At 33.0% G+C, this 25,454-nt stretch overlaps 1 long non-coding RNA gene across 1 annotated transcript in view; it reads right to left on the bottom strand.

Annotated features, from left to right (window-relative positions):
- Positions 1-511: 511 nt before the first annotated feature.
- The window catches only part of LOC104006916 (uncharacterized), a 123,137-nt gene continuing 98,194 nt past the window's right edge, over positions 512-25,454 (bottom strand). The window contains exons 2-5 of the long non-coding RNA XR_680901.4: positions 7,925-8,023; positions 6,837-6,916; positions 3,742-3,781; positions 512-950 (exon numbers count right to left, since the gene is read on the bottom strand). This is a non-coding gene — a long non-coding RNA (uncharacterized LOC104006916). The remainder of the gene's footprint in view (positions 951-3,741; positions 3,782-6,836; positions 6,917-7,924; positions 8,024-25,454) is intronic.

Here is a 25,454-nt window from a genome sequence, read left to right as displayed (position 1 = left end):
CACCACCCCCCCCCAAAAAAAAAAAACTAAATGAAGGTGAAAGCCCTATGATGTTGGGTATCAGAGGGTAACTCTCAACTTCCTGATTTCATATCCATTTATGTGTTATATAATGCAGTTTGGGAAAGAGTCTTTAAAGTACAACCTTTCATTATACAAAAAACTATTCCACTAAATTACTTAATTGGCACTCCTTTAGCGTGCTTACTTAACAAACTTAAAACCTTTCACTGAACTCAGCGCACATTTCTTGAGATTTTACACAAAGATACTATGAAAAATTTTGAAAAAGCCATGATGGAGAAATTACATCTTAGATATTGTTTCTATAGTTGTTACTTTATATACACTCCTTGCAAAACAGATATGAGGCTAGTTTAAAATGATTTCTTTTATAGGCATCCCATAATGGTTTTTGTTCTGATCCTTTCAAAGGTATATATCCAATACATTAAATGAATTGAAAGTGTATTTCATCGGAAATCCACACAAATACATGCTAGAGGAGAGATATGGGAAAAATGAATTTATTGGATTTTTCACAATTGGACTGCAATACTAAAGATAGAAGTAATGGTTTCAAAAGTTAAAAATTATTTAATCGGAGATGAAATTTGGACATCATTCTAGGAAATACCAAGACCAGGATATATTAGTTTGTTGTCCGAAACTCTGCAGGTTTATAAAAATAGCTTCTCCAGTGACAGAGAAACATGTTTGGTTTTGTATAACAGCAAAAATTCAATGGAAATATAGTTGATTAAGAAAGATAGATCAAGGTGGGACAAATGACCCTATTGACCCTATTGAGACAGAAAGCCACAGTCCATGTTCTGAAGCCAGGATTCAGACTCTTGACATTTGAGCCCCAAAGTCTCTGCTCCTATTCACTTCAGTATGCCACTTTTTGTTTGTAATTCGTGTCTCAGTGTGGAAGTCGAACGTTTGCCCTGTTGGGAAAGCAGCTATATGAGCAATTCGGGAATTAGAGTTATAAAAAAGGCATTTAAAATAATCTATAACGTTAATACTTTAAGCATTCATTATCATTCCTATCACTTAATCATTATCATGTAATTGTTATTACCAAGACTGATAGAGATAGATATTATACTATATAAGTTTTACCTGTGTTTCATATATGTTGTTTGATTTACATGTTATAGATATATGGTTTACATATTATAGATATAACAAGAAACGGACTCTCCCTCCAGGTTTCTCACTTTTAGTCTGCTATTCTTCTATCTTACAAAATAAGTTAAAAACCATTGGAAAAAATCACATGGAACAGGTCTCTTAACAGAAGTCAACTGAGCATTTTATGCACTTTTGTTTCCAGCTTTACTGAGATGATTGACAAACAAAACGTAAAAATATTTAAGATGTACAACAAGATGTTTTGATATATATACATTGTAAAATGATTACCACAATCGAACTAGTTAACATAGATCTATCACCTCACAGAGTTACCACACTGTGTGTGTGGTAGAACACTCCTAAACTATTATCTTAGAATAGATCAGAGAAGATAAGCCTTATTCTCAAGTATACATTATTATTAATTAACTATAGTTACTATACTATTAGGTCTCCTGAATTTATTAATTCTTTAACTAAAAGTTGTACCTTTAACTAGCGTCTCTCATATCCCCTGCCTCCCAACCTCTAGTAACCACTCTACTATTCGCCACAATAAAATATTATTCAGCTGTTAAAAAACAGAAGACAAAAAAAGAAAGAAAGAAAGAAAGAGAAAAAGAAAGAAATCATACTATTTGCAACAATGTGGATTAACCTGGAAGACATTATGCTAAATGAAATATGCCGAGTACAGAAAGAAAAATGCTGCATAATTTTACATATGGTGTAGAATCTGAAAAATCAAACTCATGTACGTTCTTAATAATTTACCCTTGTTTCCTCTCTCAAATTATTCTAAGATTTTACCATCATTGGTGTTAGAGTTAACTTGTTTTAGAAAAAAATAGCTGTCCAACAGAACTTTGTGATGATGGAAATATTATGTTGTGTGGTGTTCAAAATGATACTATACTTGTGCAGTTATTGTGCACTTGAATGGTGAAGCCAGCCAGGCCTTGAGGTGGAGATAGGGAGCTGATGATTAGCTAACAAAATACAGTTAACTAGAAGGAAGAAGACCTAGTGTCTGGTAGCACAGTAGGGCAATTAGAGTTAACAATAATTTATTGTACATTTCAAAATAACTAAAAGAGGGAAATTAAAATGTTCCTAACACAATTATCCTGATTTGATCATTGCACATTTTATGCTTGTATCAAAATATCAGTGTACCCCATAAATATGTACAGCTATTATGTATTCATAATAATTAAAAATGAAAGCACTGTAAAATGAAAAAATGAGATAACGTGACTAAAAAACTGAATTTTAAATTTTATTTAATTGCAATTAATCTAAATTTAAGTAGATATATGTAGGTATTGGTTACCATACTAAACAGCGCAGTTATAGAACATAACATTACCGGTTTTTGGAATGGAGTCATTTGATCACCTTAACCTGGAACTTCAGATCTGATTTCTCTAGTGAAAAACTAATTTCTTAAAATAAAATGTTTTGCAGACCATAATATATAAATCAGAAATGGGCGAAGCCACCCTGGTCAATGTGTCAAGGAAGGGGAAACCTGGATTTTGCAGAAAGAGTAGAGGTTAGCAGCTGGACTCTCAGCTCCCTACTTACACTCACATCAGAAACAGCTAAGGGACCACTAAGACACTGAAGAACATGATTTGAAAGCAACTGATGAAAATGTTTCAGTGCCTCTGGCATCTTTCATGATTTCTTAAATATTTATAAAATTCATTTTATGATTAACTCATTTTAAAAACATTTTTCAAGAGATTTCCACTGTGCTATCAGCAATGATGCTAAGATTAATAAAACACAACTATTGCCCTCATGTAACTTAAAATTTAAGATTTTGTAAAAATCCAACATTGCAATTTTAGTGTGTTAAATTCTATAGATGATATAGGTATGAAGAACAGGGTGGGTAAGTGCAAAGGAAGGAGAAATAATGCTTCACTGAAGACATAACACATAGGCTGAGTCTTGAAAAATTAGCGTGAATCAGGAGGACAAGGGGTGTAGGTTGGGGCAGGATATCCTCAGTACACAAATTCTTGTAGTATACTAAGTAGTCGTTATTTAAAGGTAATGAATGTTCTCTTTACCCAGAGCCAGGTAAAATCTTATCTTTTCTTATTTGTTGAGACTTAATCAGTTATTATAATCATTTCTTCATTTTCTAATTAAAAGATAAATATCTTTGAAATAAATGAGAAACCAAATAGTATTTAAGTCCTTTTGCCTTCTCTATTATATGGATTCTTTAAGCCACATTTTTCCAACTTGAAAATAAAATCAACTATTTTGTCCCTGCTTTCAACAGATCTAGTAAAGCAGTGAGGAGAGAGAGGTGCTCCACTGGGAATATTATGAAAAATGTATGTAGAGGTGTATACCCCAGAATATCATGTGATAAAGCAGCTATAAAAATGATAATTTATTTGTGTGGGAATTTATAGTTTGTAAACATTTTCATATTTTTATTTATTTGTTCTGAAGTTATAGTGGACAAATAATTATTTCTGGTCAAATAATTATTTCATGTTTTATGAAAGCATGTAACAAAAACAAGTAATCCCTGATTATTGCAGAAATATCTGATGTTTTATAGATTTGTCTTACCTATTTCAAGAGGCAGGCAATCTTAACAAAAAATAGATGCCTACAGAGAAAAAAGAGATAGTTTTATCAAGTTAACCCCAATTACATTAATTTGGAAACATTTGAGCTTGAAGAAAGAGTATTGAATCATAAAAAGAAAGGTTGAAAAAAAGAAATTAATAACAAGTTAACAATAGAGCATAGAATATATTTTAATTATAATAAAATATCAGGAATCAAGAATAGCTAGTTGAAAAGTATAAGGACTCAGGCTATCCAGTTAAAAATATTTTGGCAACAATGCTCGTGGTGAACATTCTATAGAACATTATATGTAAATACCATAGGTAAGAATATTTATAAATAAAAAGTTGTTAATTTCATACTCAGAGGACAGATGATAGTATATAAACAGATATAGACATTAAGTAGAAAAATTATCTTCTTTAAAAATGAACATCTATTGAATTTCTTACATGAAAACCATAGTTACCATTTTCTTTTCTCAAACATTGTTACATTAATGTTCACTTATTGTCTATACATTTTCCTTCAAGTTGACATAAATATATGGGTTACAGACTGTAGGCAACTCAGAGAGTATTACTTCTTGATGTTCATTGGTGTCTAGCTGATTTATTTTTGAACAGTCTGCTATGTCTATCCTGATGGCATGTGCTATAATGATCAATGTGAATGAGATGTATTTCCTGACTGAGCCAATATAAAAAGCATGAAAGTGAAACATTGCAGAAGGGTAAAGTCATTTTTATTTCTGCTTAGAAAAAAAAAACATACTTTACTGCCTTTGACCTTTCAGTGTTTTTTTGTGTTAGCCATCATATCATCCATTCTTAAAAAAAAATCACTTCCAAAGTGGCATAAAATAAACAAAGATATTGGGTAGAGGATGAAAGTATTCAGTAACACCCAATGCATAACAGAAAAGAAAGATTTGCAAATCATCAACTACAATGTATTTTTGGTTAAGGTTTTTTATACATATCAAGATTTAAAATACATTTTCAAGATGTAAAATATATTTTCAATATGTTTTCTCATGATTCCTCTGAAATTCTGTTATTTCTATGCATTCTTTTTGTATTTTCATCAAGGTCTAAATATTTAGATATATAAAAATGATTAAATACAGTGTGGGGTCTACTTTAATTCAAACAATAATAAAATTGTGAAATTTAAATAACACAAATATTTAAAAACTCCTACTTATTTTTTATGTATCTTAACTTACTATTGTAGTTAAGTTTCTCATGATTTCATTTTACAAAGGGAGAGGCTGAGGTGATTAAGATGCTTGCTCAAAGTCAAGCACTAAACGATGGTTCAGTAAGGTCTTTCTGATTCCTGAACCATCCTGTTCTCTGCACATATGTGTGTGTGTGTTTGTGCATGTATATACACACATATATACATATATATATACACGTATACATATATATACACATATATATATATACACGTATACATATATATATACACATATATATACAAACATAGTCTAAATGGCTTAGACATTGCCTAGCTAAGTGCCCTTTAGACAGAATAACTCATTTAAACTTCCAAAGAACTCCATCATGTAAGTACAATTACTCTGCAATTTCTCAATGAGGAAACAGAGAGAGAGTGTTTAGGTGACTGGCCCAAGTTCACAAAGTCAGAGAGTGAAGCCATATATATATATATAGTGGGTATGGGGGTGGTGTGCATGCATGCACATGTATGTATTCATGTGTGTGTGTCTATATATAGATATATATCCTCCTAAATACTATCAATGTTTCTCTATGTAAAAACATTATGGATCATCTAGACAACGTTCCTTGGTTTTTGGTTTGGGAAACTAAAGGACTAAGAAATTCTGTGAAGAGTCCAATTTTAATAAGTGAGTTGGTGTGAGAGCCAGAAACTAGAAAATGTCTCTTGAACTTCCTCTAGGGTACTTTTCATTACATCATGCTGTTTCTGTATTATTACCATAAATTTTTGCCTATTCAACTTAACATATTAATGCATGTTTTAACCAAGGTGTGAAAATACAGAGATTCTGTCAGTTGGCTGGCATTAATAATGACCCCAGATATTAATGGTTCAGCAGTTTTTACCCCTAGTTGTGCTCCAGAATCAATCAGTGTATATAATTATTGTAAATATAAATGTGCAAGTGTAAACCTTGGAGTTTCTGACATAGTTGGTCTATCTTGAGGCCCTAGAATTTGTGTTTTAATAAAGTTCTACCAATATCATCATACAAACAGTAACAACAACAATTTTAGCTAACATATAATCACTTAACAAAGCGGTCTCAGTGCCAGACAATGTCTAAGGCTTGTAGACAGGATAACTCATTTAAACCTCCAAAGAACCCTATCATCTAAGTACTATTACTATGCAATTTCTAGATGAGGAAACTGAGACAGAGAGAGTGTAGGTGATTGAGTCAAGGTCACAAAGGCAGAGTGTAAAGCTAGGATTTAACCACCACTATCATGGACCTCTGTGATCTTAAGCAATACATTACTCAATTTCACCGAATCTCTTCTTTGGGGAGAAAAAAATTAGAAAGATGGAATCTTAATAAATATTATGCCTATTCATAGATTAAATAGAAAAAACTAAATGTCTTTTTCTAGTTACAAAACTAGTGAGAGACTGAATATGCTACTCCAGGCCCAGTGTTTTTTCTCCAGCAAATTTACCTTTCCATTATAGCAATTTTGCTTTTCTCTAATTGTGATATTAAATGTATTATTCATAATTCTCCATTACAATAAGTCTTTGGTTGTATAATACAAAAAGTTGATCAGAAATATATTGAGAAACTAACAGAATTGCTAAAAAGTTTGTTCAACACTCAAGTTTCAGGAACAGTGGTCCAAAACACTCCAGGAACTGGCTTGAGAAAAACATGACGGAGACTACTGCTACCTCTACTACGTTCAGCTGCCAGGAACTCAGCGTGACTGCCACCAAGACTCTGATGCGTTGCCATCAGCTCTATAACCACAGTCAAAATTTCAACCACTATTACTCCCAGAAATCCACTAATCAATTTTGCCATCTTGCCAATGAATAGACCCTACACAGAGTGTACTTACCCATGGGAATTACTGCCAGATAAAGCTTCATCCAGGCAAGTGCAATTGTTGAAATACTGAGTTATGGTCCTGTGCCATAGCTGCGAGAGTGAGAACATGCACTTCTTAGCCTATGTCTATTTATAGATTGAAGAGAAAAAGCTAGGGGAGGTAGAACTCCTAAAGCAAGCAATTCTCAAAACACAGCAAGTTTGTTCAAGAGATACTAGAAAGCCAAAAAACATTGGGATAACAGATTTAGGGAAGGATGATGTTTATGTGATGAGATATTTGAAATCCAAGCCCTTGGAGTGTTAGTTGGATGAAAGGATATACCATTAGGAGAATCCCTCAAAAATAAGTTTTAACTGTATTATTTTAAAAAGGCTGAGAAGGTTATTTTCCAGTTCTGCATCTTGGATTTGGAGGCTTTTGACAGCTTAAGGTATATTAAAAATAATAGAATCTCAGAGAAAAATCTAGATTTCAATACTACTAATATTTATTACTAGCAATGTAGTCCTGAATATGTATTTTTCTTTCCATTTCTGAAACCATATCCCTATCAGGGAAGTTGAAATAATATCCCTTTCTTCATAGAGTTGTGTGAGAATTAAATGAGATAGTATAAGTAAAATAACTTATACCAAACTATTAGTCTACTTTCTTCATCCCCTTTGGGGAATTTCTGCAATATATTGGAGATTTTTGAAACCAACATCATTAATTAAAATATATGCAAGTTATTCTGCTTATGGGTTTTCCAATGTAACTTGACCACTCCATCTATTATGACCCACACTACAAAAGAAAAGACCTAACTACTCCTAAATACTATACCTACCACTGAACTTTATTTAAGTATCTATTCATCTATTTATTTGAAGGCAGGAAGAAACTGTGAGATTAAGATGGCTAGACCACCTACAATCATACAACATACATTTTTCCTTATCTATTCATTAATAGAATTATGATTTTATTTATTGAGATAATGACTGCTGGAAACCTGTGGAGTGCAGACCATTTCAAAGCCATATGGCTATGTGATTGATTTGTAGAAAGTGCCATACGGAACTTCTGGAAATGTGTGTTGAAAGATGGGGTACCTTTTAAATTTCCTTCTGTCTCTGATTTTCTGCTCCTTGGAGCAAGATTGTAATAACTGAAGCTACGGCATCTTGGTCATCGTGGTCCATGAGATCAATCTAAAAATTAAAATCACATTGGGCAGAGAAAAGAAACAAGGAACAAGAGTACATGATCACTTTGTGTAGCTGCAGCATCACCCTTTCCCTGGACTTCTTATACATGAGAGAATAGATATTTGTGTGTTTTAAAACATTTATGTCTCAAACATACATTACAATAGCCAAACTCAAAACATAACTGATCTATACTGGCTCTCATTTAAATATGTATTTCCAGTACTTATAACAGTACTTAGCAACAGTAAGTATTTAATAAAGGTTAGATTAATTAATTAATTAATGTATGGCTTTAAGCCAAATATAAATGACTTGATTTATCTATTATTTTACATTTTTGGAAATACTGATTCATACAATCCAATTGCCTTCCTTTAGAATCTTAATCCATGGTTCATTGTACTATAGAAAATGCCTAAGGTCAGAAATTTCATGTATAAAATTTTGAGTTCTCAGTTCGAATACATACAAGATGGACTAAATGGCTGGTATCATGACTTACAAAAATGTCATGATCTTTGCTGGGCACAGTGGCTCACGCCTATAATCCCAACACTTTGGGAGGCTGAGGAAGAAAGATCACCTGAAGCCAGGAGTTTAAGACCAGCCTGGGCAACATAGTAAGACTCTGTCCCTACAAATTTTTTTTTTTTAATTAGACAGGCAGGGTGGCATGTGACTGTAATACCAGCTATTCAAGGGGCTAAGGTGAGAGGATTGCTTGAACCTAGGAAACTGAGGCTGCAGTGAGCCATGATCGTGGCACTGCACTCCAGCCTGGGCAACGTAGCAACACCCTGTCTCAAAAAAAAAAAAAAAAATGTCATGATCTTGACGGAACTTATGCTGAGAAATGAAATTTATATATTTTTATCTTTTACTTCAAAAAAAGATTAAATAGAATAATTACCTAAAGATAAGAAAAATATGGGATCTTTATTTACTTTTTCTAAAAATAATAGTATTCAACATGGAAAGCCAGTGAATTAAAGTTGACCTGTCTCTATTTGCTTCTTTTGCTAGAGACCTTCTCAAGAGCATGCAAAGTATTCTTTTTAGCTAACTTTTGGCAAATGTGCAATAGACCAGAAACAAATTTTACAGGAGGAGCTCAATCTTGTGTGTTCGCTATTTTCAATGGATAATTTAGTTCCAGCATGAGAATTGTTTCAGAAAATAAGCACTAATAGGAATATGAACAGTGGATATAAAAATTAATATGAAACATGCAATCTATTTACCTTTTCTATTCTATTTCTTGTTCTCTCTTTTTTCTAAAAGCCTGGCTTTGTCTTTTAAAGGCTTCCCTTGTATTATTGAGAAAGGTATAGGAATGAGATGGGATACAGAGTACAGTTGGAAAATTGGTTTAGATACAAGGGAGAGACACCTGAGACAAAGGAGGTAGAGCTTGACAGCAAAGGTGATGAACATGTAGCTGTACGATAAGAAGATGGTAAGAGACTTCTGAGCTGATGTCTGTTTTCTATGGAGGAATATTGTCCATCAGATCAAGTGTGTGGTTTGGTGATACTAAAATCTTAAATTTCTTTCTTGACATTTTTGTCCGCATGATCTATCCTGATAGAAGTTTGTGAAATTCTTAACTATTGATGATGGAATTGCAAATTTTCTTCATAATCTGTAAATATTTGTGTTATATACTTAAAAGCTATTTCCTAATACTACAGGCCTGCCTTCTTTTTTAGCACCATAAATTAGACAGTTTATCATATATTTTATACAATCAACCTATGTTTAGATATCTGATATTCTTTCCTACATCAGAGACTTTCATTATGAGATCATTTTCTTTAATACTGAAGTTTATTGTATGCGGGACCTAGTTTGTCTGCCAGCTCAGATTTGCTTGGTTCATTTCCTTTCTGTCCTTTGCCTTTTGTTAAATTGAAAGACCCTGCCATATATCTGCTGCTTTCACCTAATCACCTGAGAGCTATGTCTATGTGAACCTTTCTGGGGAGAGAAACCAGGAGCATACAGTCATTTCATCAACATTCTTCTATAGGATACTCCAGAATCTAGTGCAGAGGTCTGATTTGACATGATTCACGCAGTCTACATCTGCTTCCTCCACTCTGGGCTCACTTATTGTGCTTTCTTTCATATTTGGCTTCTGGATTCTGGAAACTTTCCTCACTTTATGATTATACACACACACACACACACACACACACACACACACTTCACTACTATATACTTAGATAATACGTTTTCTTCAAGGACAGTTTTTCATAACAGCAAATGTGGACGATATGGCTCTAAAGACAAATTATCTAACTTACATTATTCAATTTTCAAATTTTGACAATGCGAATATATTACTTCAATAATCAGGAATACCAAAAATAATTTCCAAAAAGAGAAACAAAATTATAGCATTATCAAATTATATCCAAAATAACATCTTATTCCTAATATACTTTGAATTTTAAATACTTATATTTGGCTCAAGAAAATATTGGTCTCTCTAACAGTATAAAATAGATGGTTTTTGTAGTGAAACTTGATTTGTGAATACTTTGCACTTGCTAGATTTGAATTTAAAAATAGCTAATATAGAAATAAAATGTTTTCAAAATATAATGAATAACTAAATATACTTTTTCTAATATTAAATAATGTCCCCTAGTTAAATTGTTTCTTTATATATAAATAAATCATAATTCATCTCTATCTCATCTTTTAAGAAACTAATGTGAGAATATTCTACCATAATTATTCAAATCAATAATAAATATAATTTAGCATAGGCAAATGAGGTTAGAGATTATGAAGAGAAATTAATAACATATGCAGATGATACTTCATAATATAGCTTATCTGGGGAATATTTTAGATTAGAAGTTTTCATTGCTCTAGAGGTCCGTAACAGCATTAAAATACATTTCTTGATTATAAAGTAATTACATTTTTTCAGCACCATGGAAACACTTTACTGAAAATGTAGAAATGAGAGGGAATTAAAATGCTTATAACATGTACCCAAGTACTTCTGAATTACCAAAAGGCAATCACTGATTCCAAATAATCAACTGAAAAAAAAAACAGAAAATGTATGAATAATATTATAAGTAAATATAATTATTGGGATGATGGCTTTTATAAAAATAATTGTGTGAGAATACATATTTTATAATAATAAAAAGGTAATATGTACTAATATATTTCAAAGCCATATTTCACTAATAGATTGGAGATCTCTAGAGTAGAAATCAGGAATCTACATGCACCAAAGAAACTTGATGATTCCATGTGAACCAAAGTTGAAATTGACTGGTTGAGAATAATATTGTGTACACGGCTCTATACCTTGAGTTTAGGATTTAGAGTTTACATTTCCATCAGTGGGTGACTACTGAAAGGTTTTAAACAGAGAATGAATGTCTGCTTCAAAATGACCTCTGTGTCTATAGTATGGAAGCAAGGAGCACAGAACGGATAGTGAAGAGCGAATGTAAGAATGCCAATTAAAAAGCTGCTGCAGTAAGTGTTGGAGATTTCATGTATAACATGGTGACTATAGCTAATAATATTGTATTATTATTTATATTTATACTTTGCTAAGGGAGTTGATCTTGAATGTTCTCACCACAGAAAAAGATAATTATGTGATGTGATGGATGTGTTAATTAGCTTGACTGTGGTAATCATTTGGCAATGTATATTTACGTATATGAAATCATCACATTGTATAGCTCGAGTACTTACAATTTTTATTTGTCAATCACACTTTAATCAAGGTGGTGGTGGGGGGTTTACTGCAAACTCTTTCATGCAGAATTCCAAGTAATTTATATAGATACTCTTCCTTCAAGAAGGTGGGGCATAACTCCCCACCCTTCATGGGTGGGATGTGCATAGTGACTTCTGAGTAGAGTGTGGAAAAGAGGGGAAAAGATGAGTACATTAACAATGAAGAAACCCAATGAACACCACGTGACCAAAATTAACAACAATAGTGATGTCTTATTTTGATAGCATGTACTTTTGAAAGGTTGTGATGAGAAGAGCATTTTCCTTCTACACTCTTCTCCCCAGAAACCCACGGTTTCTGTTGAATCATTAGGAAAAATCAGATAAATCCCAATGTAAGTGATCTGACCAGTACTCCTGAAAACTCTCAAAGTTGTCAAAAACGAGTGAAGTTTGAGTAACTCTGATAGCCAAAGTGATTAAAAGGAATGACAGACTTGCAGAAGAGTTGATAAAGGAGTAAAGTGAGGAATGCTAGGGGCAGTGAAGAAAAATCTGAGGTGCTAGATGAAAGCCACAACTTTTAATTAACACCAATCTCAATTATTCCCTTGTCCTCTCTCACAATGCTCAGCCGCTCAGTGAGCTCGGAACTGTCATGAAAGAGGCAGTATATTCCGTTTAAAGATGATTTGGGCAATGAATTTGAAAATAAAAAACTCACCAAGCTATTCTCATGAGAAATGCATAGACTGAAAACATAAATGCTGAATAAACATCAAGGTGAAAAGTGGGCATACAAAGAAGTCAATTAAGAGGTTAGGCCAAATGATAAGCCAGAATTAAAAACATCTAATGAATCTGCCATGGAAAGACAGATTGGGAAAAGGGAAGAATCTCCAAAATTATTAAAATATTCAAAATAGCTTAGAAACTACTAAAACTGAAAAAAAAAGAAAGGCTTGAATGAAGGGACATTGTGTTCTAACAAAAAGGTAGTTTGCTACCTTTTTATTAGTTTGCTACCTATTTATTGCTATATAATAGCAATAAATTGATTGTGGATTTCTCTTTTACTGAAAATACTTCCTATTCAGCAATATAACCAGAAGGTAGTATGCCTGCGGGTGAATAGTTTCTCTAATTTAGAACTTGGGATCTGCCCATGCCTAGCCCTAAAACCTAATTTATTAAAACTCTGACTTCAAGGATGATTCATACTTGGCTTGTTCTCAGCTCCTCAAATCTGCCCTGAGGCCTCTGCTCTGAAGTCTCTTCTGGGTACAGAGAAGTATCCTTCTGGGAGTCCTTCTCTTATTTTTCTCCTAAAATTTTATCAACAGAGAGAATTGTGGTTGAGTCTAAGTGCGTTCAATGACATTTGTGAATAAATTGCTTGACCGATTACACCACTTCCCTTCCGTCTTTGTTCTGTTCTCCTCAACCCCTTGTTATGTGGCCACTAAGATTTCTGGTATCTCATATAGGTAGAACACGTCTTTTTTCCATAGGAACCTGTAGTTCTCTGTTTCATTCAAATTGAGCCAATTCTCAACATTGCCAGATGATCTTTCAAGTTTAGTCAGTGATTCTCAGTCCCAGTTGCACATTAATAAAGATCTGGAAGACTTAAAAACACTGATGAAGTTACCCAGGCAACATCCCCATAAATTCTGATTTAATTATGTTGGGGTAGGGGCAAGGCATTTTTTTTTTTATTTAAAGAGCAGACAAGGCTTTATGATATACAGTTAGAATTGAAAACCACTGAGTTATAGGTGCTAGTAGAATAGAGGCAGTAATTCTTGGCTTTCTGTACTGTCATTTAATCTCTGCTGTTTCCCTACCAGGCTTTCCTTAACTCAACCTCCCTAGCCCTTATTGACTCCAGTAACATTTCTTCAGAATTTCTACCTCAGACCCAAATATTTGTCTTCCATTTTTGGTTCTACACTCCTACAACTTTCTCTTCTAGGAGCAGATGCACTAAATCTGGTGCCCATTGACGTGAAAGGAGTAGTATGATGAACAGGACAAGACTGTGAAGCCTAGCAAGTATCTTGAATGCATCAGTACATTTTCCACATCTCTCTCTAAATAGAGGAAAAATCTCATTGCCCTAAGAATTTATATTTATGTGCCAATTTCAGGACGGTGTTTCTTAAATTTTCCTAATCTATTGAACACATATATTGTAATATGCACCTAGCTTCCCATTATACATATAGTTTAAAAGAATGCATCCTCTCAATTTCAATCTCAAGAGTAATTAACATAATTTACTTCTGACTTTAAAGTTGTATACCAAGAACCATGAGGGCTCCCGTTAGGTCATTCTCCAAATGCTTGTGTCACAACTCTAACATCTTAGTCATTACGGTATATTGTACTGTTGGCTTTCCTCAATGATGATTTAATCAGAGGAGCAGTTGGATACTGTACCTGAGATTCAGAATTTCTGATGATGGATCTCCAAGTATAGCCTGAGTATTACTGGGTTTCTTTGAGTCAGCTATGCTATCATTCAGTCCCTGCCTGGATGCCATCTCCTGCCATGCTGCCAGCAAGGGGAAATACAAGTAAGACCAAGTTTCAAATGTGTGAAGAGTAATGTGAAGAAAATTACAGTTTCTTGAGCAGACAGGAAGAACCAAGCTCAAGTTGTGTGTGGAAGGAAGAGCATTACATGATATATCCTACAACAAAACGTTCTAAATTATTTTTAAATATCTCTAACAGTGGTGATATATCTACTAATGCTCATAGAAAAATGCCCAGATGGTTACTTCCAGGGCCTCTTTGTTTAGAAGGTGCCTTTCCTTCATGGTATTTATATGTCATCAAGCTCCAACTTCCTACCTCCTTTTTAGAGCTATTTGAAAAGTGTGTTGTCCACAGGCAAAGACAGAGTTAGATGATGGAGAGAGATGGGACAAAAAGATAATGGGGTTTCAGGCCTCTCTGGACGACCAATGAGAAACTCTTATGGGTTGTGTTAGTCCTGTTTCTCCTTCTCTACTCTACACTAATTACAGCCAGTGATCAGCTCTGGGGAAAATATTTAAAGATTTTCCTTAAGATCAACCTTTCTCAACAGGAGAGGAATGAAGTATTCTAAGTGTTTAAAACATAATATTTTCCCTGTCATGATTAGTCATGCCATTCAAAACTTTTGAAGGTTCTTAAATTGGCAAATGGCATGATGAAAATAATGTTTGAGGAAGACAACATCTTCACAGCAAACACTTATGTCACTGACTGATTGCAACCGGAGGGAGAACAAGTAGTTAAAAAACTGTAACTGCAGCTTAAGTACAAGATGATTAAGTCAAATTAATAGTTTAGGGTTTGAATACATATGAGAGAGAATTTGACTTTGAGAGATGGTACATAGAGGAAGAAAATCTTATAAAAACAAACAAATAAAAGAACTTCCAGATTTAAAATGATATCTACATGGAGGAAAAAAAGAAAGGAATCAAAATAACTTCAGTGTGTCTAGACTTACAAGTGATACCATGGTGGTGGATATAATTATCACAAAGCAGTCCTAACCACTGTTTCTCTGAGTAACTTTGACAGTTCTGTCTCACAGTTGGCACTCAGCTTCCATGACTACAACACCCATAAGCCTTCTCTCTGCGTCTAAATATTCCATCTGGTACACTAAAACTGGATGACATACAAATGTATATACTTCAAATGAATGAAAGATATCTCACTAAGAGAAAGCTATGGGATTATTTTTCTCTCTTTTCTTACATTTAAGCTCAATTAAGAAGCAATTTTCCCCCTTCTGAGTCATGGTCTTTTATCTTCTCTTCTTCACAGGTATATTGTTGTATTTTTCTCCTTCATACTAAGATGATGGTACAGAATACTGATGAGATAATGCTTACTTTAAAACTGCTCATTTCTTTGAGCACGAAAAACCTGATCTGCATTTTAACAGATGTTCCACTGGTCTGACTTCAGCCTTATGGGGGTTATAGGTAGTCCCACAGCAAAAGGAAGAAAATAAAGATTTCACACTCTAGGTTCTTCTGGATTGGCAAAGGAGGAGTTGGAAAACAAACTACTGTACATCAAAAGCAACTGCTGGAGGCTATAGGATTTGTATATTATTCTCAAATTATTTTATCTATATAACAATAGGTCCAATTCTCAGGACAATTACTGTTCAACAAATACTTTTTTGAGGAGTGGAGAAGAAAGGAAAATACATTATATATGGGAACAGGATTGGTCTTTATTTCATTTTTTTAGAAATGTGCAGATAACTAGTGGGACAACACCTGTATTAAAATAATAGTGGCATGCCCCAGTATGAGAAATTCTGCAGCTCTTTTGAAATTGGCATTTCAAGCACTGTGGAAATTTTTTCTTCAGTGGGCCTCTATTATTTTCAGAATTTGAATCAAATTGATACAGAAGGGTAGTTTTATAACAGTCTCACATTAGAAACTTCCAAAATATATATAGATTATTTCACTGGTGTGATATGATTTGCAAACATCTATCACTTTTGTTGAATTTAAAATGTGTTTACAATTGAAAAGAGAATGTATAATTTCCAAAGAAATTAGCATTTGCCTAACTGTTATGATTCAAACATTTTGATAGCAATGGCCATTTTACTGTCTGAAATCTTTCTGGTATCCCCAAGAACTGACAGAAGAAGCATAAATAGTAGGTTTGTGTTGGTTCTGCTGTGAGAAACCCACTAGAGGAAACAGAGTGAGACAGTCTGTCCTCATCTAAGGAAGCAGTGATTAGACAACAAAGTGAGATTCAGTTATAGGCAAGAGCTGAGTAGACAAAAACAGATGTGGTGGTAATTAACATAAGCCACTAATATGTCTGTACACTTGCTGTTTTAGGAGCTCTCCTATTAAGATGTGAGATCCAGAAATAAGGGATAATGGATCACTATTTTTTTAAATTTCTTACAGCACCTAACGTATTATATTCAGCTTGAAACACTCACATAAGTAATTAATTGAATAAAATTTACCAACTCACTCTTGATTAGACATAATTATATCCACCCATCATCCTCAGCATACTGCATGTGTCCAAACATGCACTCGCATGCACACACACACACACACACACACACAGACCGACACATTTGGGTGAAGTTAGCCTTGGATGGGGGAAGGAAGATATGATAGAGCACATAGGCATCAGTTATCTAGGAATGTAGCCAAGACATACAGGGCCCAGAGCACCTCGAAGATACTAATTGCAGTTTGGCATGCTTCACATGCTTCACAACTATTCCCTGAGTCATTTATGCTTTTGGAAACTTTAGATAGAATATTGTAATAATGTAATTTGTTTATATATTTCCAAGCAATAGCAATGAGAAGTATGGTGCATATCTATCTATCTCTATATATAAAAAATATGTAAAATTTCAGTTCATTTATTTATCCAACAAGTACTATATGCATACTATTTATGAGGCACTGAAGAAACAAAAATGAATAAGATGTTGCCCCTTACACCAAAATACTTTAAGTAGAAGTAAATAGGAATTTGCAATATGGACTTAATCTAGTCTTGAAGAATTATTTTTCTTCAAATGTGGATACATATAGCCTTATAATTTTTTATAATGTGCCTCTCATCACTTTTAATTAAGCATTGAGCTTGCAGGTGTCAATTTAAATGGTGAATGTTGCCATAGTAGAGCATATCTATCAAGGGGAAAATTACCCTGAAAAAATTTCTCCATGTTGCTATTGACATTCTATGATAACTCTGAAGTCTCATATATCCCTGATAATATTTCATCACAGTATAGAACAATAGACTCTCATACCTAGAAGGAAATCAGAAAATAATTAATTCAATTTACTCATTTCACAGAAGAAAAAACTTAGATTCAGAAGGTTATATTCGCTGGCCAAGAGCAAGAAGTTGTTAGTGGCATGGTTAAAAGTAATGACCCATTCTTCACACACAAAGTTACATATGATTTAAATCTCACAGTCATTTCTAAAAGAATGAAAGACACAGAATTAAATTAAAGGCATAATGTGATTATGCTCATTAATACAAATGGATTCCACTTTTATTGAATGTCAAAACATCAATGCTTTTCTTTTCTGAGTTTGCAGCCTAAATCAAACCAGAAACAATTAAATTGACTTAAAATATTTCATGAAAGATTAATTATAAACATGTTTATTTGATATTTTCTCTTACAAATTTTATATTTCTATTTCTGGCAATATAAGCTTGTGATAAAACAAAGACATAAAGGTCACTAATAGAAACCCAGTGACCCTAGGAAAAATTAAATCATAACATAGATTGTACATTAGATGAAGACATTACATGAAAATTAATATGACCACATTTTATTTGTTTAGCACCATAGTATCAATTAGGTGCTAGAGATGACATTAAGCATGTTAAAAATATTATCACATTAGACCTACAACAAAAATTGAATTCCAATATAGATTTAAAAACAAGGAGGTCTGTACATATAATTAATCTGTACCTTAAACAACAATATTACTCTTATTGAAAATATAAGTTAGAAATAAAACAATAAATGAGGGGAGGGTAAAGCTATTACATTCTAGAAAAGAGTTGAACCCTCCTTTTCCCACCCACAAAATGAATATTTTGGTCTTGATGAGCCCTATAAAATGCATATGCAGAGTATGGAACAGCAGGAGAGCTCCTGTCTGGTGGGTGGGTATGACTCTACGGTAGCAGGATACACACACACACACACACACACACACACACACACACACAATGCATTATTTATTAGGCTTTCTTATTTGTGCCCTTTATGCATTAAGATGATCAAATTCACTCCCCTAAGTTCTCATTCTGTACTTATTGTGCAAACAGCTACAAACAGGACGATCTGTTCAGGAAATGCAAATATTTATAATTTGGATATGTAATCTTATACAAATAAACTAGCACTTTATGCGTTATTATTTCATTTTCCATTATTTGATTCCTTAGAAAAATATTTTTTGACTTTTGACTGTCTAGGAACTCTCAGATGTCAGTGACATGGAAATGAAGATATGTGTCCCCCTATACACAAAGTAGGCTTACCTAACAGGAGAGGCAGGCAAGGCTAACAACAAATAAACTAATAACAAAAGAAGTTGATTGTTGTAGGAAAATTATATATGGAATGCAGTTTGGCACACAGGAAGTAGTCCAAAGTCATGGAATCATTTGCACTAGAGCTACTATTTGAGCTGAGTCTGGAAGAATTTAACACAGTTTGTCAGGAGAACACTTAGGAAAGATATTTCAGTTAGAGAAAAGAGTTTGTGTGAAGGAATGAATGCCTGAGTTAGCAGAAACTACAAATAGTTGAATTTTCTCAGAGGATCTCTTGTGATTTGATAAGCATTTTAGGTCCTGTGTAACTTATTACATTTGGCTATAGCAACCAAATTATGTTTTTGGACCTTAAAGCAATAATTTAGCCCCTAAACCATCAGGGCCACCAGCAGAACTACATCCTGTGAGGCTGGGCTTGGACATCAGCTGGTGCCTAAAGATAAATCTAGTCTTGGTTTCTTCCTAACTGCTGCAAACACCGCTTTTAAGTTACTGATAGATAAATAGAGGCACTCTCTTAAAAGAAGAATTATACCCTTCTATCAAAATTGTCTACTAAAAATATATTGACCAAAACAACCAAGACTGACTTTTATACCTGTTATATATTTTTAGCAAGAAAGACAATAATGATATATTAGGCTTTTATTCAAACTATTTAACCTCTCTCTCTCTCTCTCTCTCTCACACACACACACACACACACATACACACACAAACACACTTCCCAGGTTACATTGATAACTTCCAGGGTTTATCGGGTGTTGCTTTGTTCATTTATTCATGAAAATAGAAATGCCCATAGGCAATAGTATGTAGTGGTCGTGAAGGGGAAAGCACAAAGAAGAAATTTTGGCCCAGCGTTCATGACACTTGGCTAGGATTAGTATATACGTGGCTTCATTTTATACTCTAGTGAATCCTAGATAGGGCCAGAGAGTAGACTACATGAATCATGAATGTCAGCCTGTCTTTTTTTTTTTTTTTTTTTTGGCATTACACCATGAAATATTGGCATAATAATTTTATAATATAAATTTAAAACTAATTTTACTAGTAGAAAATAAACACCACTTTAACATTTGGATGCAAAATAAATAATTATATGAGTAGAAATAACAGGGTTATCAAACTTACCATGATCAGCTATTTCCAAGTAATTCTGTTGAAATCCATTTGCTACATGTTTATTCATTTTGTCACCTGCTCTTACTTTAAAGCAGCTGCCAAAGGTTTAAGAAAAGCTAAGCTAAGAAAATATTAAAATTGAGAAAACTTTATCCATTTTTTTTCTTAGAAACTATTGGGAAGACCCTTGTATGAATTAATTCACTTTGCTCAACCTAGCAGAATGCTAGTGTTATTAGTGTCCCAATATTAGAAATTTGTTATTTTATGTCTATAGTATTATATTAAAATTACTTTTCAATATCATTAATTAAAACTTTTACTGATACTAATCACAATTCCTCATATATTTTTGTTTAAACAAAATTTTCAGTAAATATTTAGAAATATGTTATGCTTCCATTTCTGGAGTGGATCACAGAAATTATGCTTATGCTTCTTAAATATATGGAATTACATTAAGCCTTATTCAAACATCATGCTATAAGCAATGCCATTTACATAACTAGGTTATTTCAGGACAATAACAACAAAAAAGTTTCAATCATCAATCAAACTCCATCCAACCTTGCTGATATGTATGTAAGCAACCACATTTAACATGGTCATGGAAAGTATATATGGCTCCACTCACATACACATTGAATAGAAGATATTTTGTGATACCTTCTCAATTTCTTCTTATTCCTTTTAGAGGAACCAATTTGGAATATAACATTATTTGCAAATAAATATATCTAATATAGTCTTCTGAATTTACTCTATTATTTCCTTCTCTCCCAAATTATTACAGAGTCTCAGTGAGGTACAAGAAATGCAGAGTGGCTTTTTTCATGAAACTTACAAACTGGGAGGGAAAATGGATCTCAGACAATTAAGAATTTATTATTATACTTATGAAAACAAATATATAAAGGAGTTGCAACAAAGCAAAATAATACTGAGGGTTTCAGTCAAAGGAATCATAATTAAGCTTAATCAATTTAAATCAAAAATAGTTTCTGGACTTTGCCTTTATGCCTATTTCTTCATAGCTTAATTATCAGGTTTATTTACAGCAAACTCATGTTTCCTGGCAAATCTATCGGATACAATTTAATTTACAAATAAAGAGTTTAAAGCATACTTTTTTCAGATTTAATGTGTATATATGTTGTATATGAATACAAACACACACACACATATATTCACAATGGTAAGACAAAATTATACGTCTTGCTTTCCCCCCATATTTTTCTTAGATTTCCTGTCAAAACCTTTCACAAGTTTTGGTAGCATAAAAACTTGTCATGGAAAAAAATTATTTCATCTATTGTCAAGATAGGGTTAAACAACATCATATTCATTAAAGAAAATGAAGAAGCACTTCATTCATATTTCTGACTAAAAGACATAGGATCAACTAGATCATTTTTTAACATTTATGCTATTTTTACCCAGTAACTCTAAGTTTTCAGAGAGGCTATGTGATTAAAAAATTGTTTAAATCAGTTTGTTATTTTAAATTGATTTTTTCATTAAAAACATTTTTAAATGGAATTTGACTACATTCACCCTGAAAAGTCTATTGAAGGCTTAATATGTGAGAAGAATAATAATAATTTAAAAATGTGAGTGGTAATATCATTGATTTTTTTTGTCATCGTGCTAAGCATTTGTGTACATAATTGTTTTCCCTTTGCTATCCTGTTACAGCCATACTTTTATCTTTACTATTTTGGTGATAAAGAAATTGTACTTCAGATCATCCGAATGAGTTGACTAAGCCGTGCAGGTCATAGAAATCAGAATCGGGATATGACCTAAAATCCACATCTTTTAACATTTTATTATGTTATGCTACACAGTTATATTTTAAAACATTGGAGAAATGTATATGTACATATACATATTTTATTTCAATAATAGGAAAGCTACTAATTAAGGCACAGATGTGCTACTGGTAAATTACTAGAGACATTATATCACATGAAGTAAGATGTGTGTAATCAATAGCATTAAAAAAGCAAGGGCATATTGGGTTTTTTTTTTTTTTTTTTTTTTTTGAGACGGAGTCTCCCTCTGTCGCCCAGGCTGGAGTGCAGTGGCGCGATCTCGGCTCACTGCAAGCTCCACCTCCCGGGTTCACGCCATTCTCCTGCCTCAGCCTCCCGAGTAGCTGGGACTACAGGAGCCTGCCATCACGCCCGACTAATTTTTTTTTTTTGTATTTTTAGTAGAGATGGGGTTTCACCATGTTAGCAAGGATGGTCTCTATCTCCTGACCTCGTGATCCGCCCGCCTCGGCCTCCCAAAGCGCTGGGATTACAGGCGTGAGCCACCGCGCCCGGCCACATTGGGGGTTAAATTGAGGGAATGAGAATGAGATGCTACTAATAGAAACAGTGAGAAAAATGTTTTAAAGAAAAATTAATTTTCAAGGTTAAAAGTAAAAAAAAAAAAAAAAAAAAAAAAAAAAAAAAAAAAAAAAACCTCAATAAGTAGATCAGAGGTACCAAGAGAGATTACTTGTGGGGAAAAGTAGATTTAAAAAATATATATATGAAGTGTGTTTTTGGTAGTCACGGCTTGAAAAAGGAGACTTACAGAAATGTTGAGTGAATGAAATTAGAATGGTGAATCTCAGGAACAATGTGGGAAAATTAAACAAACAAACAAAAGCTTCCAGGAATGAGTGTAGATACGTAAACGTATTTTAGAAATAGGAACATGAAGAAAAGAATAGGGCACAAAACAAGCTAGCAAAACGCCCTTCATTTTGCAGTAGTGTGTGCTCATCTCTCCAGTTGTCCCCACAAGTACTTCAGAAAGTGACTATAATTCACGTTTCTTGAGCTGGAAGTTGAGCCAGCTTCCATTTGTATACTGTTGCATTTCATTAAAAGTACTTTGGTTATTTAATACGATGTACCTGAAGGTATATTGCCTGATCTTTAATAGATTACAAACATGAGACAGAAACTTGACCCTCTAGACCTGGGAGTTATACACTGCATTATCCATAATCTGAGAAGATTTTTCTTTGCTTTGCTTCTCTATCTGAAGGGAAAAAAAATCAAAATAGCTTAAGGTTGCCTAGGGCTGGGAGTAGAAAGATGGGAAGTTGGGGAGTGATTCCTATTTGGTAAAATGTTTCTGTTTGGGGTGATGAAAATCTAAGACTATGGTGATGATCACACAACTTGATAGATAAACTAAAAACCATTGAATTATAAACTTTGAGTAAATTTTATAGTATGCAAATTATATCTCAATAAACCTGTAAAAATAAGAAAAGAAAAAGAAGCAACTCTAAATGTTTCAGGTCAAATGGTAATGAATTGAAAACTTAAAACATTCACCTGTTGGTGAGTGAATTTGCTTTTTTAAAAGCTGCCTAAGCTCATGACTCCAGGGAGAACATAATTAATGTTAATGGAGAAACCTCCTAGAAAATACAGCTCTCATTTCTCAAAAAGCTCTTTAGTGTTTCTTCTCTGCTATCAACTGGTATTGAAATAATTGTCTCAAAATATAACTATAATCTACTTTCATGTAATTTTCTCTTAGCATAACATAAAAATGAAAAGTAAAGTACTTACAGGGAAATTTTCCAATATGATTACAGTTAACCTAATATTATGGATTTGGGTTTTCTGATTGACTTTTCACCTCAATTAATTGTTTTCATAAATGTTTCATAAAGAAGTTTTAAAATATTTCTCCTCATTCAACATATATTAGACTGGCAGTCTTGTATATAAAGTAAGAAACCTATTCTCTTCCATCATGGTGTTTATGAAATAGAAAAAGGTTTTAAAAAGGTAAATATTTGAGTAATTAAATGATTCAATATAGCATTTGTTATCTAAATATAGTCTTTAAACGCATATAATTTTATCTCCCAGTTTCACCTATTGATTTTAAATATGAATTTTTGGTACACACACATATATGTATGTAGAAACACACACATACAACTGGTAATATGTATTTTCATTGCAAACTGTTTTATAAGTTCAAATCCTTGTATAGAGTAAAACTTGATAATTAATCAGGTTGGGATATGTAAAAACTATGTTACCAGACCCTCAGACCCCTTTAATAAATAAAAATTGGTTTGATTTGCAAGTGGGCACATAATATATCAGATAGAAAAATAGATAAAAATAAATTTCTGAAAGTTAGTATTGAATTTGTCTGTGCTTATGTATTATTGAACAATACTTAGACTTTGAAGAAAGATAGCCTGGGCTTGAATCCAAGTAATTTCTCATGTTAGCTACATTACCTCAAATAAACTGCTTAATTCCCCTTAGCCTCAGTTTCCTTATATGTAAAGTGGGAATAATGATTTTTCCTGAAAGTTGTGTTGTGATGATTAGATTAAATATTCTAATATTTTAAACAAATATTTAATCAAATATTCTAATATTTTAATCATATTATTATGCATAATATTTTTTAAATGTTTATTTATAGAAGCTGATTTGAAATTTAAATTTATCTAAAATATATTAGTGGTGTGGACAAAAATTTCTATCGATTAGCACAAACTGTTTCAAGAAATTTAGAATTAAATCCTGTCTTTTAGATATTCAATGAAATATAGTTTCCCTCTCAGAATTATAGCATTAAAATGGAGTCTTACATACAATACACTGAATTTTAAGTAAGCATTTGCATTATTCCCCAAAGTATTTATATTACTTAAAGAATTATGTTTGCTTGATAAATTTTATACCTAGTGGATTAACAATGCCAAAAATGGACCTCCGAGAAGTGCAGTCTAATTATTTTTCCCATTGAATCTGAACTGGACCTGTATCTTCCGCAGCAAAATATGACAGAAGTTATACTGTGCCAGTTCTGAGCCCATATGCTAAGAAGATTGTCAGCTTCCACTTCCCTCTTTTGCAACTTGGGTGCTATTCTGTGAAGAACCCCAAACAACCACATAGAGAGTTCTCTGGGATAGATAAGTCATGTTTCCAACTGACCGTTCCACTTAAACTGCCAGCTGAAGAGAGAACCAACTTTTTATCCATGTGAGTGAGCCATCTTCAAATTGTCCCTCCAGGTCCTGTTGAGCCTTCCCAAAAGATGCATGTGGAACAAGCATGACTTATTACCTCCAAGCCTTGACTAAAATTTAAAATCATGAGCAAATAAATTATTATTGTTGTTTTAAGCCACTGTATTTTGAGGTGCTTGATCACGCAACCATAGATAGCCAAAACTCCAACAAGAAAATAATCGGTATCTTCAGAGTTTAAAATATATGATGGAAAATTTTTTCTCCCTACTCCATTAAGAACCTGTGAATACTGATAATAAAGCATTTACCAAGTTTTATCATAATCACTTACCTATAACTACATTTTCACTAATTAACCTGAGTCCTTCTAAAGACATTAGTTTTGTTCCCTTATAACTTAAATAGTGTCTGGTGCCTGGCAAATATGTAATGAATGCTTATTGAAAAAAAAAAGAATAA

The sequence above is a fragment of the Pan troglodytes genome, chromosome 5, assembly GCF_028858775.2.
Source record: "Pan troglodytes isolate AG18354 chromosome 5, NHGRI_mPanTro3-v2.0_pri, whole genome shotgun sequence".
Taxonomy (NCBI): domain Eukaryota; kingdom Metazoa; phylum Chordata; class Mammalia; order Primates; family Hominidae; genus Pan; species Pan troglodytes.
This window is presented reverse-complemented; position numbering and strand designations above follow the sequence as displayed.